We start from the raw sequence: 17,273 nt of genomic DNA on the forward strand, positions 1-17,273 counted from the left end.
ACCATCCATAGCCTATAAACCTACAAATGCCAAGGCTTTAAGAAAACAACAAAAATCAAAACCTTCAAACAATGCATTGTCAGGTCAGACATACTGTACAGTTAAGAATTAGCTCTATTAATGTCAATTTATTTAAATTGTACATCCTTACAATCAAATTCAAACTGCAATCTTACATTCTTTTTGATAGCTCAATTCAAATTCAATTTAAAAAAAAAAAAAAAACACTCATTCAACTAAAATATTTTTTTTCCCCCAGAAGGCTGATATTTCCTTAAAGCCAGCCAAAACATGCCATTTTGAGAAAGTTCTTGCCATTTTTGTCAGATGGCAGCATTCAACAATAAGAATGGCTGGAGGCCAGTGTGAGAGAGGTTAGAGCCAGTGGACAGAATGTCACTTGACAAATGAGTGAGCAGGAGCACAAACAAGAGAGATGTACACACTGAATTGGTTATTGCATTTAAAAACAGCTAGATGAAGTGCAACAAATGGAATGAAATGCAGAGGTTGTGAGTCACATTTTTTTTTAAACTCAAACTGTTCACAGAGCACAGAAAAAAACAGTGAGCCATGACCAAAGACATTCAAGCATCTGGATGAATTGTTTCACGAATTGTTTCAGCATCTGGATGAATTGTTTCTTGCATGTATATTAATGCATGTACGTATACTGTATATACGTACATTCATGCACCTTGAGTAACCATATTAAATTCATAAAATAAAACTAATAAAAAACACACTCATATACATGCATGCATTCATATGTATATATACACTGTAACCAATTTTTGTAATTTGAACAGTATTTTACTGTATTATGTACAGTAAGATACTGTAAAATGAATATACAGTATTTTACTGTAAACTGCAAATGATTATGGGAAAATGTATGGTCACTACAGTAAACTACTGTAAATTTACAGTAGTGAACTTGCCCGCGAAAAACTGACTAATGGCAAGGGAGATTTATTTTGTTTGCTGTTTGGTGGAAGCAGCAGTAAAAGGATAAAAGAGACACATTGCACTGTTAACTGGACAAAATGGTTAGTAGGCCTATATTATTTCTGTTTTATGCAAAACTGAGATATTTTAAGATGTTTTAACTTATTAACAGCAAACTAACATTATTCATGGTGTCGTTTTTCATGTCTGGAGTTGGGGCCTTTTTTTTCTGACTGACGGCCGGATTAACGCCGCCATAACGGTGATAACATCGACTGGTGAGTAAATTAAGGTCACATATTAGTCAAAATAAACCCTATTAAACCGAGAAACACGTTTGTAGGTTTTGCTGCCCTTTGATGCAAATTAGTTAATCTGGCGAGTCCTTACTTAACCTTAACAGCGAACTAACGTGAAATAATGTTACTGAGGTAAAGTGCGTAGGCAACACCACTGTTTCAATTCAGTGGAGATTTTAAACAGTATTTTCAAGTACTTCTTTTGTTTGTTCTTTTCAAATGTCTAGTCTAGATTTTGTCTGCAACGTCGGAGGTGTATTTTGGAGCCTCTTTTTGTGAATGCCATAGTGTCGATGATAACATCAACTGGTAAGTTAATAATGTCAGTTAGCCGAAGTTAACGAACACAGAGAAGCATAATATCTTTTGTACACTGCCTCTTTATCGCAAGTGTAATTATCTTCAAATGCTATTTAAGTTAGAAACGTGTGTACCAATGTTGTATGTAACAGACGGTCCCTATTCAGTGAGAGACGTAAAATAAAACCGCGAGCTAACATGAAATACTGAGGAAAACTGAGTTAAGAAATACCACTGTAAAGTACATCTTTTGTATTTTATTTTCAAGTTTGTGATCTTGTGGTCATGTCGTCTGCATCGGAGGAGTATTGGAGTCTTTTCCTGTGATTGCCGTCGTAACAGGTGAGCTTTCATCTATGTTACTAAAGTAGCCAAATTAGCCACGGGCTGCTGTTCTCCACTAACTTACTTTTTAAAGAGAGGAACGGGCTAGCAATATATTAATATAGTAAGTTTTGCTTATAAATATAAAAAATGTGGTAACACTTTACAATAAGGTTCATTAGTTAACATTAACGTTAGTTAAAAACATTAATGAACAATGCTTCTACAGCATTTATTAAGCTTAGTTAATGTTAATTTCAGCATTTACCAACGCATTATTAAAATCGCAAGTTGTGTTTGTTAACATTAATGCACTGTGAACTAACATGGAATAAACAACAACTGTATTGTCATTAACTAACATTAACAAAGATTAATAAATAGTGTAATAAATGCATTGTTCATTGTTTGTTCATGTTAGTTAATACATTAACCAATGTTAACAAATGACACCTTATTGTAAAGTGTTACCAAAACTGTTTATTTTATTCAAAATGTTTGTATTACTGTACGGTAGTTTTATTCTAATCATAAACTATAGTAACACTAAAAGGGTGTTGTGACTCTGTCTGTTACAGGAGATTTCTCCAAGCAAAAACAGGATGCTGATTATGAGGACAGAATCATCATACAGCCAGCTGTTCGTTTTACAGAAATGCAGAATTAGGTAACCCAAAATACATTTTGTTATACATTGCATTTACATTCATGCATTTGCCAGATGCTTTTAGCCAAAGCAAGTTATATTGTATTTAATGTAGGGGAGCACGGGACACAACTTAACACGGACTTTATTAGCATGTGTAAATCCACGTGGGGTTCAGAGTATAATTTTTTTATACATTTTAATTTCACACTTGTCTAGTTCAAATATGTTGCGTTGTTTCATAATTACAGGTGTATATGTTTTTCGTTATTTATCTGAAAAGAATGGAAGTGACAACATGCCCCGTAGGTGGGGTAGATTGTAACATGTGAGGGGTCTAATGAAAAAATATACAAGACAAACTAAAATATTTTGTCAATAAAATAAAATCATTAACTTTTTCAAATAAAATAATGGATTTTTTAAGAATGAAAAATAATCTAATTTTGGAGTTTGACAATGAACACATTGCAACCATGCTTGGGACGGCCCTGATCGCAACACACAGCTATGTATACAGTGCAGTTCAAAACAGAGTGCGCAAATGAAGAAACGCATTCAGAAATTCAGAAATGATACACTCCCCTCCCTCCACACACAGCTGTCATAGGACACAGGACACGAGACACATAAACGAGCCAAAATGCTTTACATTTCTTGAAATAACAATTTCTGAATATTAAACATCGATTCTCAGTCTTTATTCACCTGCTTCTTGTGGCTTCTCATTGAAACTCATAAAAGTAAATGGTGTAAATTGCATCGCTAATGTCATTGAATTGCATAGTTTAATAATAGCGGGGCACATTGTTACAGTGTTACAGCGTTCCCCATCTGTGCAACTGGAATTTAAAACTGGTTAGTGTCTTCTGCTAGTTAGCGAAGCATTATAAAACTATCTAAACTGATAACAGATTGGAGATTAAAATAATAGCAGATTTGTCTAATTTTAAATGAATACTAAAAACTGAGATGACAATTTACTTCAGCCAGAAATGTACTTCTGCTTTGGTAGAATAAATATTCAGTGACATCTTCAAAAGATTTTTGAATTTTGGTGCACTTTATTCTCTATATAGTGTTGATATGGCAGTAGTAAATACTGTAAATTTGGTTATGCTAGCATGTGTGGAAATATTTAAACCATGTGTGTTACAACTTAGCCTGTGTTAGTTTGTGCCCTGCGCTCCCCTACACATTTTATTAAGTTATTCATTCCCTGGGAATCAAACAGGGGCGGCGCTAGGGGTGTGTGCGCATCAAGATTGAGATTTTCTAGGACACACACACACATTTAGAAATAACTAGATTATATGAACAGATTGGTTAGCATTTAGCATGGTCTGTGGCAGACTTTACTAAGTGTCAGGGCAACAAAATTCAATAAACAAGAAGTTAATATTAAGTGATTTAAATTGTGAAGAAAATATTGTCTTTTCGCAAAAACGGTTCTAAACAAAGCCATGTTGTGTGTCTCTGCACACAACAGTATTTCATTACTGAAAGAATTTACCTTTTTTGAATGCCTTGAATCAGTGATTCACTGAACCATTCATAAAAACAGTTTCTTCGTTCCTGAAAGAATCAGCAGTTTTTAATGAATAGATTGAATAAAAGACTCAATGGCTCAGTCATTAAGACTGGTAATTTTAGTCTCATTTTTAAAAGTACCATTCTATTTTTTTTTTCTATCATTACATATTTTTGCGTTTATATTTAAAACATTAATTCCATAATATTATTTATGCAATTTGTAAGTGCAAATTATAATTAATTACACTTGTCGCTTTAAAAAAAAATTAAGCCACTTTAATTTTACTTTTCAGCATAGCCTATTTTATTTGACTTGTATCCCGTGTATTCTGATACATAAATTAATGTCTCTGGGCTAAGCCCCGGATATCCACTCACCCTAGAACCGCCCCTGGAATCAAACCCATTAATTCAGCATTCTAGCACTTTGCTCTACTGATTGAGAATGCATTGTAAAAAATGGAGCTTTAATAATTTGAATGTGATGGATTATCAACTAATTATGTACCTTACTTTGTAGGTGTGTTCAGATGTAGTATATAAGGTTTTATTGACATCAAAGTGCATACAGCACCAAATTTGACAGTTGAGGCAAATTCTGTAAACACTGCTTTGAAAAATAATGCTTTTTTTTTTCATGTGCTTGCAGGTTCATTCAGATCTTTGTGGCACCAAATGCATTGAAAGTCACAGGTCAGCTGGAATTCTGGAAAGAGGGTGCCAAGAAAAAGAATCTGCCTAAATCCCATCCTGCTGTTTCTCATCGGAGAGCTTGTCAACTTTGACTGTCAAAATTACTGAAATTTAACACAACAACACAAACTCATATTTACTGTATTATTTGATTTTTATTAACACTACCAGTCAAAAGTTTTTGAACAGTAAGATTTTTAATGCTTTTAAAGAAGCCTCTTCTGCTCACCAAGCCTGCATTTATTTGATCCAAAGTACAGCAAAAACAGTACAATTTTGAAATATGTTTTACTATTTAAAATAAATGTTTTCTATTTGAATATATTTTAAAATGTAATTTATTCCTGTGATCAAAGCTGAATTTTTAACATCATTACTCCAGTCTTCAGTGTCACATGAACCTTCAGAAATCATTCTATTATTCTGATTTGCTGCTCAAAAAAACTATTATTATTATTATTATGTTGAAAACAGCTGAGTCTAATTTTTTCAGGTTTCCTTGATGAATAGAAAGTTTAGAACAGCATTTATCTGAAATATAAATATTTTGTAACATTATGAATGTCTTTATTTTTATCCATCCTTGTTAAATAAAAGTAGTAATTTGTATAATTATTGGGGTGGTAAAAATCATGGATTACAGTGCTGTACCACAATTTGACTGTGTTTTACAGGTAAAAATGTTTAAACTACATGAAAATAAACACTACAGCACTGATACTGTAAATGAAAATACGGTAAAAATACTGTAACCATTTTTACAGTAATTTACTGCTGCAAGTAAAATACTGTAAAATTTACAGCAACCTTTTTACAGTGTACACTTCCACCATTACCCACTGTGTGACGCCTCAAAGAGAGAGCTAGAGAGATTCTAGCTTAAAAAGTAGACACTGCAAACAGAGAGAGGTTTGACAAGCTCACGAAGGCGAAGTCATTATTGGATGAAAAACAAAGTCTGCCAATAAGAAAGGATATGTTTATTTAGTTTTATTATTTGAATTTAATAGGGTTTCTCAAGGTCCTGCATCAGCTCAATAAATCCTTACCACCACAGTCATTAGAGAGCGGAAATTGATCCATTATTTCAAAGTCCTCCTTTGGCGAGTGGCCATATCTCCATATCCTGTTCCTCCACATCCTGGATATTCTGCTGAAGAAACATAATCGTGATCCTTCCAGACACTCAACAATGACATCTTTGTGCTGTTCTAATGCTATTATGGCACTCTCGAAAAGAAAACTTACCTCCCTAAGCAGTTTAACTTGCTGTACAAACACTGACTGTCCAATTTAGGTAGAAGCAAATGAGAAAAGTTTAGGGATACAGCAAAGCATGCAAGACTTTTTAAGTGCCTTAAAAAGAGGTGAACATAAAATAAAAGGCCTGTTTTTATGCTCACTGTTTTACAGGCATTGGTAAATAAGGTAAGACATACAGGCATGGCCAAAAATATCGGCACCCTTGGTAAATATGAACAAAGAAGGCTGTGAAAATTATTCTGCATTGTTAATCCTTTTGATCTTTTATTTTAAAAAAATCACAAAAATCTAACCTTTCATTGGATAATAAGAATTTAAAATGGGGAGAAATATCATTTTGAAATACATGTTTTTCTCTAATACACATTGTCCACAATTAACGGCACCTTTTTATTCAAAACTTTTTGAAACCTCCATTTGCCAAAAATTTTCTCCTATAATGCCTGATGAGGTTAGAGAACACCTGACAAGAGATCAGAGACCATTCTTTCATCCAGAATCACTCCAGACCCTTTAGATTCCCAGCTCCATGTTGGTGCTTCTTCTCTTCAGTTCACCACTCATTTTCTACAGGGTTCAGGTCAGAGGACTGGAATGACCAGCAGAAGCTTGGTTTTGTGCTCAGTGACCCATTTTTGTGTTGTTTTTGAGGTTTGTGTTTGGATTATTGTACGGTTGGAAGATCCAAACATGGCCCATTATAAGATTTCTAACAGAGTCATTCACTTATTGATTTTTTATCTGTTGGTATTTGATAGAATCCATGATGCCGTGTTTCTAAACAAGATGTCCAGGACCTCCAGCAGAAATATAGGCCCACAACATCAAAAATACAGCAGTATATTCCATTGTACACATGGGGTACTTTTTATCCCTGTGTTCACCAAACCCATCTTGAGTGTTTGCTGATAAAAAGGTCATTTTTTAGTTTCATCTGACCATAGAAGCCAGTCCCATTTGAAGTTCCAGTCGTGTCTGATAACTGAATATGCTGGAGTTTGTTTTTGGATGAGCGAGGAGAATTTTTCTTGAAACCCTCCCAAACAACATGTGGTAATGTAGGTGCTGTTTGACAATTTTATTTTTAAGGTTTTCTGACCCCGAGACTCAACTATTTTCTGCAATTCTCCAGCTGTGGTCCTTGGAGAGTCTTTAGCCACTCAAACTCTTTAGCCTCCTCACCGTGCATTAGGACAATATAGACACACGTCCTCTTCCAGGCAGTTTCATAACATTTTATGTTGATTGGAAATTCTTAATTATTGCCCTGATGGTGGAAATGGGAATTTTCACTGCTCTAGCTCTTTTCTTAAAGCCACTTCACTAATTTGTGAAGCTAAATTATCTTTTGCTGCACATCAGAAATATATTTTTTGGTTTTTCTCTTTTTAAGGGATTTGGGCTTTGTTTTCCCTTCTATTTATATATCTGTGAAACAGGAAGCCATGGCTGGATAATTTCATGTTCATAATCACCCCAGAGTGCTCAAAATTGTGAATATGAATGGGAATATACTTTATTCATATTAAATATATTTAATAACTTAATTCATATTCATATATTTTACTCATAAGAATTTCTAGGAGTGCCAATACTTATGTCCAACGTGTATTTGAGAAAAACATTTATTTCATAATGATATTTCCCCCCATTTTAAATTCTTATTATCCAATGAAAGGTTAGATTTTGGTGAACTTTTAAAATAAAAGATCAAAAGGATTAACAATGCAGAATAATTTTCACAGCCTTCTTTGATCATATTTACCATGGGTGCCAATATTTTTGGCCCTGACTGTAAGGTTATTTCCATGATCTCATCACTTTAACAAGTCTCAAACGACACACTCCCAGACCATGCAGTCTGATGCATATTCCATGAAAAATGGCAAGCACTAATATGATACAAAGTTCGCAACAATGAACATAGATACCCATTAGTTGAACACTGCAAGAAAAATTATTTTCTTACTAAGTATTAGTCTTGTTTTCCAGTACAAACATACTTAAATCAAGATGCATTTACTTGAAAAGCAAAATAGCCTAAAATAATAGGTCTTATTTTCTGAACAATTTATCAAAATTGAGTTTTTGCTAATAATGGGGTAAGAAAAATAACTGATACTATGCTTGTTAGATACGCAATAACTTTTTTAATTGTTTTCTGAAATAAGGTAAAAATTGGATGTAAAAACAAAAAATTACGGTTGGTCGCTCACAAGTGAGTCAAGCAACCTCTCCTGTCTAAGTGAGCAGTTATTGGCCAGAATAAATGGATTAGACTTTATGCTGATCTGAAATGTCTTATTACACTACACTCCAACTAACTTTCCCACGAAAGGGAAATGAAACAATAAGCTTCCAAATAATCAATCTGCCGTTCCAATAATGGCACAGCAAACAGCATTAATATGGTGTTATGAACAAGATCACGTAAAAACTTACATAATTGAGCATATATTATGTGTTCAGCCACTATTAAGTCTATAAAACCAGAGAGGCATTAAATATGAACTCGAAAAGCTCTAATATGAATAATATGTACACAAACTCTGTTTACACTGTAAATTAAATTCTGGCAGGCTCTTTGACTGACAGCACCACTCTGAAGCTATTACCGGATGCTGGTCACACAACATGTAAAACAATTTATGGCACACGTCAAATGAGGACACAAGCTGTCACACGGAGGAGGAGCAAGCAGAACTGAGCGTTTGATTGGCCGTTTCATGCTATCAATCAGGCACGAAGGAGTTCCGCCCATTTACATTGTACGCATGCAGAAATGATACATCAGGGAATAGTTTTATGGACTGATGCCTTTTGGTTAAAGAAACAGAAGGGAACAGGTCGCGGGGAAGTGATGTATGACGTCGTAACTTACCGGATTGCTCCGCACCATTTCCCTCTTAAACATACATGCAGGAAAGACACAGCGCTGTAAATCTCAAAGCCTGCTGGGCAAACTGGAAGGGCATAAAGCGAAGTGGATTAATGTTGTTTTTCATCATCACGGGTGTGCTGACAGGAACGAGAGAGTTCGCCATTACGTATAAAGTTCTTATATGGTGTGCAGTGGCTGGGGCCAAGAGTTTGATGACCGACTTAGTTTTTATGTTTATCTTTTCTCCACTATAAAGCTATGAAAGGCTCTGCTGATTGGGTAATGGGAACACATACCTGAAGCTGATGGGTACAGCAGCCATGTTTTAATTTGACACGGCCCTAGGGCCGTCCTGCTTTTTAATAGACCATTTGCAGAGTGTAGCTATTTATGAGCAATAAAATGGTGCCGGGCCCCCGCTGAGCCGAGGGCTGCTCTGTTTACTCTAGTTTAACTAGTGTCGTCTACTAATTTAATTTCGTCCCAACCTGACATCCCTCCCAATGGAGCTTCCTATAGAGGTAGATTTTCAGAGCTGCTTGCTACCTTAGTAAAGCTTCATCTTATGTTCTATGACTAATTCATGATTAGGCTGTCAAGATAATATTGCTTAAAAGTTTAAGATTGAGACAGCATGTGAAGTAGGCTACCTCTAAAACCAGCATAGGTCAAATAAAACAGACTTTATTTCAACAGTCCACTTTAGACATTTTACTAACTATAAGTAACTTTGAAACTACATGTCATTGTCAACTCACTCCCATTAATATGCAACTACATGTCAACTACTGAGTATTAGTAGACTCTTAGGTTAGTTTTAGGGTTAGGGTTGATAGAATAAACTGGCATGCAAAGTTACTTATAGTCAGTATAATGTCTCTTAGGTGACCATCAGACTAAAGTGTTAGCCGATATTAAGCAGACAATCTACTAATACACTAAAGACTGGTAGTTGACAAGTAGTTGCAAAGATACTTAGTTACTAGAATATCTGAAGTGCTACCAATAAACATTCACTTCACAATTGCACAAATGTAGATACAAATGCATTTGAGTGGTCATATGATAGAGTATATCACCCAAACATTAAAATTCTGTCAAATCCTCACCTTCATGTCATTGCAAACTTGCATGACTGAAGATATTTTAAAGATTTTTGGGTTCTAAACAATACTGGAATCCACTGACCTTTTTAATGCATTTTCTTATGTTTATTGTGTGGCAGTATTAGTATTAAAGGGATAGTTCACTCAAAATTGAAAATGTCCTGTTAATTCTCTTACCCTTGGGCCATCCAAGATGTGGGTGACTTTATCTCTCTGTAGATGAATAAAGAAGATTTTTAGCTGAAACTATGATCTTTGGTGATTCATAAAATGCAAGTCAGCAGCTACTTGCACCTGAGAGTCTAAAAAAGCATATACAGGCAGAAGAAAAATTGATAACCACTCCACGTAATATTTTAAGGTTTTATGAAGTGAAACAATCGGTCTGAACATTATTTACAACATTATTGGATGGCCTGAGGGTGAATAAATTAATAGCAAATTGTAATTTGTGTAAACTATCCCCTTAAGGTGAGTAATTATAAATATGTTGAACATTTAACTAACTTTAAACAACCTGCTCAGCAAGATTGTCTTCAAACTGTTGCTCTGGCATGACAATAATTGATCTGAAAGATACAACTAAACATGACATTAATGATCACTTCAGAAACCCCTAGTGGCAAAACTGAGAATTACTCAAATATTTTGAATTAGCATTCTGATTTTGGAACAAGATAATGCATGATATCGAGTTTGCACAGCTATAAACATTTTGTATATTTTCAGGGTTTAAGGCTGGAAATATATTCTGTATTAAAACTACAACGTCTAAAACAATGACCCAAAACTGAAGTTTACTTACATGACAACCAAACAAGTCAAAAAATCATTATAGCACATTTAAAAACTACAGAGGTTGACCCAAAGTGCAGAACAGTTCAAAAAACAAAATGTTCAGTTTCAAATGTAACATTATATATAAAGAAATAATAGAAAATACAAAATTTCATAAATGAACTTCTCCAATTGTCGTAACTTTTACAAATTTGAGTTATTAGGAGCTAATTTTGTTACAAAGTTTGCTGAACCCTGGTTTCATCTGAAACACAAAGACATTTGCAACAATAGGTTCCTGTGGCAGCGGTGTTGTGAGAAATGAATTACAAATGAGAAAGCTTTGTGCATGATCTGTGCATTTAAATAGACTACAAATGTATCTAATTAAAGTATCAAAAGGTAATTTGAATCAAGTTAGTGCAAGAGAACTAAAAAAGCACACACACAAGGCACAGGTCTCTGCACCTAATTAACGCTGACAAATTTGAATAGTGTGTATTCAGCCTTCGGAGCATAAATCCATTCGGTCTCCTTTCCCCCATACTCTAATGGTTACACAACTGTCTTATTCATTTACCCTTTAAAATGTGGAAAAAAAATCGTCTGGCCTGACACAGACTGGATAAGTTCAATAACGGCAATTCCGTCACCTTTGTTCTCTCACGCGAACATCCCACATTAACATTCCGAAAGAGAAGAAAGCCTTTGATTTGTGGAATGTCGGTATTCAAACTGGGAAATGCCTTTTACATATTAATTGGGATCAGTCGACTGGTGAGAAAGGGACCTGTTCCGGTTCTGTTGCGCCCTCTGTCTCTATCCTTCAACCTCTGGCACTCATCCGCCCGTTACGCACCGCAATAATAACATGAAAGAAAGACGAAGGATTCTGGAGACAGACATGGCATTACGCTGCTTTAAACAGAAGATTAAAGTCTGGGGGATGTGAAAGGAAATTTTCCGTCCAGACGGGATGTCTGCAGTGGAATTTGCAAATTCAGAATTTATAAAGTTAGTTTACCAGCCCTCATGTGGTCAGCTGTCAGACATCGGTTGCACTGATTGTGAGAGTGGCCGTCTATCAACAGGATCTACCTGTTATCTAGTTATCTGTCTATCAAGAGATGGGAAATATAACGATTCTTTCAGTAGTTTTGAGAAATAAATATTGGGAAAAGAAATGGAATGCCATTGCTGAATTATTTTAAAGACTTTAAATTTAAAATTTTACATCGTATGAAAAAAACAGTCTGTAATTACACTAATGTTAAGTCTCACACTTTGTATGTGTTTTGATTCACTGCAAGGAATTTGGGTCATTTGTTTTGTTCACTAAAAAGACTTGTAATTGTAATTGGACTATAGTGATAGTGCTGTAGATTCAGTAGCAGTGTGTGCTCTGTTTGATTATTGTAGTTCAGCTGTAAGAATCATTAACAAAAGAATACATTTTCTGGTTTAGGATTTTCCAGTGTAGGGTATTTGTATTATTTATGTTATTATAATTTATATTACATGCACTAGTGTTTAAAAAATTGGTGTCAGTAATTTACAATAAAGTTGAAAAAAATTGAAAGAAAATGTATGTTTTTATTCAGCAAAGGCATTGACTCAATAAAAATTGAAAAATAGAAAAATATTTATATTTCAAAAAACAAATTATGTTCTCTTAAACTTTCATGAAAACATCCTGAAAAAAAATTTATCCTGGTTCCCACAAAAAAAAAAAACTAAAAAAAATAAGTAGAACAACTGTTTTCAACATTGATAATAATAAAAAATGTTTCTTGTAATGATGCTGAAAATTCAGCTTTGCGTCACAAGAATATATTACATTTTAAAATATATTCACAAAAGACTTATTTTAAACTGTAATAAAATTTCACAATATTACTGTTTTTACTGTATTTTTTATCAAATAAATGCAGCCTTGGCGAGCACAAAAGTCTTCTTTAAAAACATTTAAAACCTTTAATATTTCAATAATGAGCTATATAGTTACAAGCACGTCCATCCCTCTTCTCTATCCACCTTTTTTCTTTTTTTTCTGTTCATCTTTGGTCTTATGTGTACTTGGATGTTTTCAGTTTTGATATAATCAAAAATGAAACATTGATATAATTAAGACTGAATAATTGTCAATGTAGCTGGAATTTGATGGACTAACATGTTAAATTGTAACACTGTATTTCATGCAATGTTGTGGTTCAAAATAAAAATAAGTTAACATTTTTTTTTTTTTTTTTTTAAATCTTACCAACCTCTAATTTTTTGAATGGCTGTGTATATGATATTTTGTATATGCTGTGTCTTTGTGTTTACACATAACTCTAGCTGTCCATGATGCAATAAAAATCCAGTTATTACTCTGCAAAAATGAACTCTGCTTTCCTGTGGACAGAGACTCTGCTGAGCTCTGTTGTGGACGGCAGTGATCAAAGCAATAATTTGTAAAATGAGGAGTAAGACTGAGCGGAACGCTTTGAAGGTGACCCCTGTGTGTGGACTTTTATCATGACTCTGCACACTAGGAGCGCCCACCTAAAGAAGGTCCCCCAGGGGCCACGCCGCGGGACAGGCTGACAGATGAGAGTTCAAACAGAGCGGAGAGGTTGTGTAAGAGAAGGAAGGAGAAAGAACATGGAGGACAGATGAAGACAGGCGCAGGGACGTCACCCCAGTGGGAGAGGGTGAAAGCGGCCGCGTGCGAGGGGTAGCCATCAATAATAAGTGAAAGGCACTTCTGACAGCTGCACAGAACCTGATAAGAGAGAGAGAGACAGAGAGAGAGTACCTTTGATCTCTGTGGGAGGATTCACTAAACAGCCTCTTCAACCACCTGCAATCCAGTTTAACCAGGCGCAATCTGCATTGGTTTAGTGCTGCATCGTGTAATATGAAATCATTGTCATTCTCAAATAAATAAACAAACAAACGCCCTTTCTATGTAAATTAAGCTTATTATAGATGCATCTTATGCACAGCAGTCTGTGCTGTTTGCCTTGCTGAATTAAAATTGCACTACAGGCAGGAGGCAAGCATATTTTGAGATCTCTGTACATTGATTTACTGTTCAAAAGTTTTATGATTTTTCAATATTTTTGAAAGTTTCTTACGCTTATAGGGTGCATTTATTTGATCAAAAATAGTAATATTGTGATTTTTTTTTTTTCAGTTTTAAATACCGTTTTCTACTAGAATATATGTTAAAACGTAAGTTATTCCTGTGATGCAAAGCTGAATTTTTGGCAACACTACTCCAGTCTTCAGTGTCACGTGATCCTTCAGAAATCATTCTAATATTCTGATTTGCTGCTCAAGAAACATTTATTTTTATCAATGTTGCAAACAGTTGTGCTGCTTCACATTTTTGTGGAAAACATTACACATTTAAAAAGATAAGTATTTATTTGAAATAGAAATATTTTGTCACATTATAAAAACAATTCACTGTCACTTCTGATCAGTTTAATGCGTTCTTGCTTATTAGAAACATTAATTTCGGTTTCATTTTATTTTGATGGTCCCTTTAACACATTCCATTGACTATAAGTAATGTTGCACCTAAATTTGTACTAACTCTCATTAGAGTGTTAGTAGTGTATTAGTTGACTGGTAGGGTTAGGGTTAGATTAAGTTGACACATTCTTGCAAAGTTACTTATAGTCAGTAGAATATCTGTTGGGAGACCAACACAATAAGGAGTTAGTAGATATGAAGCAAACAGTCTACTAATACTCTTATGAGAGTTTGTTGACATGTAGTTGCAACATTACTTCGTGTCAACAGAATGTTCAAAAGGGACCATCAAAATAAAGTGAAAAAAACCTTTGAACTTTTACATTGTACTGTTGTATATGTATATATGCATTTCAGCACTTACTGATGTCTGTGCTGTTGTTTTCCCTCCAAAATGATGTTGCTTCCTGGAGGATGATGTCATCAGGATCTGGATTGTGTTGCTTAAAGGAATACTGCAAAAAGTTACACATAAATAATCCTGAACAGTAAGAACTAAGAATGAAAAATAAAGACAAGCTGTCAGAAATGAGAACTACTTTAATTATCTCAGGCTCACATAAATAATTTCTCATGTCTTACGTTTACCTCTTTTTTTCCCCTCAAGACTCTTTTAAGAAGCCATTTACAGCGCTTTGTCTGCCACTACACTGACACAGCGTTTTATCATGATGAAGAGTGATTTCCGTCTCATAAATATGATGACAATAACAACTACAGTATTATAACAGCCACCGGAATGATAGCGCTAATGTGAATATTAAGGAAAGATACAAGCCATTAATCATCTTCTTTTCAGCTCATGTTAATTTAGCGAGCAGAACGTCAGCTAAAATACGTCGGTGTACTAGGCAGATTTAGGATATGCATCTTTGGGAAAGCGGGAGGATGGATTTCTCTGAAACTTCAGCAGGCGGAATCCATTCATCTCAGAGAGAATCAAAAAGTGTGGAGAAAAAGATTGAGAACAGAACAGCTGCAGACAGGAGGAGGATGAAACACATAATCACTTCACTAAAGGTACCTTTGTGTTCTAGCCTTAAAAAAGTGTATTGTGGGTAAACAGGGATTATGGAGTCTTTAGCCACCGAATTATTTGATTCAGAGTGACCACCTCAATTCCAATTCCAAAACGATTCTCGGTGCATCACACAGTTCAGATTATGAACTTCTGTGGATTGATCCAGAATTGTTTGTGAATGAATCACAATAGATTGGTGAATGGTTTTCCTCCTGCAACTATGGTTGGTGCTGTACATACATGGATGGATCGAGCCAAATTTGATAAGAATATATTTGCATTTATACGAGCGAGGCAGAAATGAGATTAGTGAGAAATGAAAGCTGCTGCCCTCACTGTGCACCTGATCAAGCGCCGGCAGACTGTCTGTTCTTCTGTGTGATTCACATACATATTCTGTCAGTACAATTGGGCTTTGATGACTAGAGCGTGATCAAACTCCTCAAAAAAAATGAATCAAAATCAAATGGACTAAAAAATAGACTGAAAACACATAATCTTCTTATATCTACCATGTCAGATGGTAGATGGTCCGCACCCAATTCCGTCCGCCTACTCCCTATAGATTTCTGTTCACATTGAAAGGATTATTTCACCCAAAAATGAACATGCGGCCATCATTTATACTCCTTGATGTCGTCCCAAATCTGTACAACTTAAAAGCTTCAAATAGGATCCATAAAAGTAGCATAAAATTGTCTATTTCGCTCATGTGCAATATTCCAAGTCTTCCAAAGCAATGTGAAAGATTTGTATGAAGAACACACTGAAATTTAAGATGCTATTCACTGATAATCTTCCACTCCAATGAACTGTTAACCTCTAAATCAGATCACCGATTCAGGGAGTTTAACTCCAGAACCATATCCATCTGATTCATGAATCAATCATTCGGATATGAACCGGATCATCCGATTCACTGAAAAGATACAACTCAGAGAACTTCAATTTTATTCTCTTTCTCGCACAAAGCTATCGTTTGATGTCAGCAGACTTGAAATATGTAGCATTGACCAATTTTATGGTGCTTTTGCATCCTTTTTGAAGCTTAAAGGCCCTATTTATTATAATTGCATGAAAAAATTCCCCTTTTGTGTTTTGTGGAAGACAGAAAATCATACGGTGCATGTGATGATTTTATGACATTCATTTGTAAGCAAGCTACTGTTTTTAATTATTCAGTAAAAACTGAACAATTTGCAATTGTTTTTTACTCATTTTTACCACTTTGCTGTGGTTACTGTCGAGACAAGCTGCAATGAAAAATGTTCAAAAAAAAAAATGGACCAGATAGCTTTTATAACAATCAAAATGACATGCACTGTCTGCACGCCAGATTCACATTTTAGCACAATTTCAGCTTACAGACATGTTATAATTATCAAAGATTGGTTAGTCTGATTTGTTAGTTACTGGTTAAAAAATACTGTAGGACAGCATTCTAATTGCATCAGCAGAAAAAATATATAAACGTCAACAAAACTGAACTTCATGCAAATGATTTGATTCCACTATTCTTTACAAAAATGGAAGCAGTTTTGTAGAAGAACTTCGAATCCCAACCGTAGTTGGGGTGCAACGTACAACAGAGTCAGACAATGAGAATGAAATAACTGCTTTTTCTCTCAAGATTACTGTGCCTGTGTGTGTGTGTGTGTGTGTGGGGGGCAGGTGAATTCTTCTGATCCTACGGTTGCTGACTCACGGGGTTGTTTCATCAGCGTCTGAGCGCTCCATAATGGTGGAGCTGCAGGAGTGATGGGCTCAGAAACTGAACACACAACAGCGAGAGAGACGAGAGGCAGACAGGCGGAGAGAAATGCACTCGATGCACAGCGATGAAGAAACAGATATTTAGGAAAAAATGGGAACTAGGAAATTGAGACAAAGAGAAAAAGTGATAGAGGGAGAAAAAAAAGAATGTATGTTAGAACAGCACTGAAAAACAAAGGACGCAATT

At 35.0% G+C, this 17,273-nt stretch overlaps 1 protein-coding gene and 1 long non-coding RNA gene across 8 annotated transcripts in view; one reads left to right on the top strand and one right to left on the bottom strand.

Annotated features, from left to right (window-relative positions):
* Positions 1–17,273, bottom strand: part of zbbx (zinc finger, B-box domain containing) — a 165,714-nt gene that overhangs the window by 32,495 nt on the left and 115,946 nt on the right. Inside the window, exon 25 of one of the 7 annotated variants that reach the window (XR_009267031.1) lies at positions 14,679–14,747. The exons of the other annotated variants lie outside the window; for them this stretch is intronic. The gene's annotated coding sequence lies outside the window, so the exon portion shown is untranslated. Of the gene's footprint in view, positions 1–14,678; positions 14,748–17,273 lie in introns of those variants that run through there. 7 annotated transcript variants of the gene reach the window in all.
* On the top strand, positions 1,103–5,314 carry LOC131524647 (uncharacterized). The gene is made up of 5 exons (XR_009267042.1): positions 1,103–1,226; positions 1,475–1,556; positions 1,816–1,889; positions 2,450–2,538; positions 4,700–5,314. It is a non-coding gene; the product is annotated as an uncharacterized LOC131524647 (long non-coding RNA).

This window comes from Onychostoma macrolepis, chromosome 18, assembly GCF_012432095.1.
Source record: "Onychostoma macrolepis isolate SWU-2019 chromosome 18, ASM1243209v1, whole genome shotgun sequence".
NCBI classification, from domain to species: Eukaryota; Metazoa; Chordata; class Actinopteri; order Cypriniformes; family Cyprinidae; genus Onychostoma; species Onychostoma macrolepis.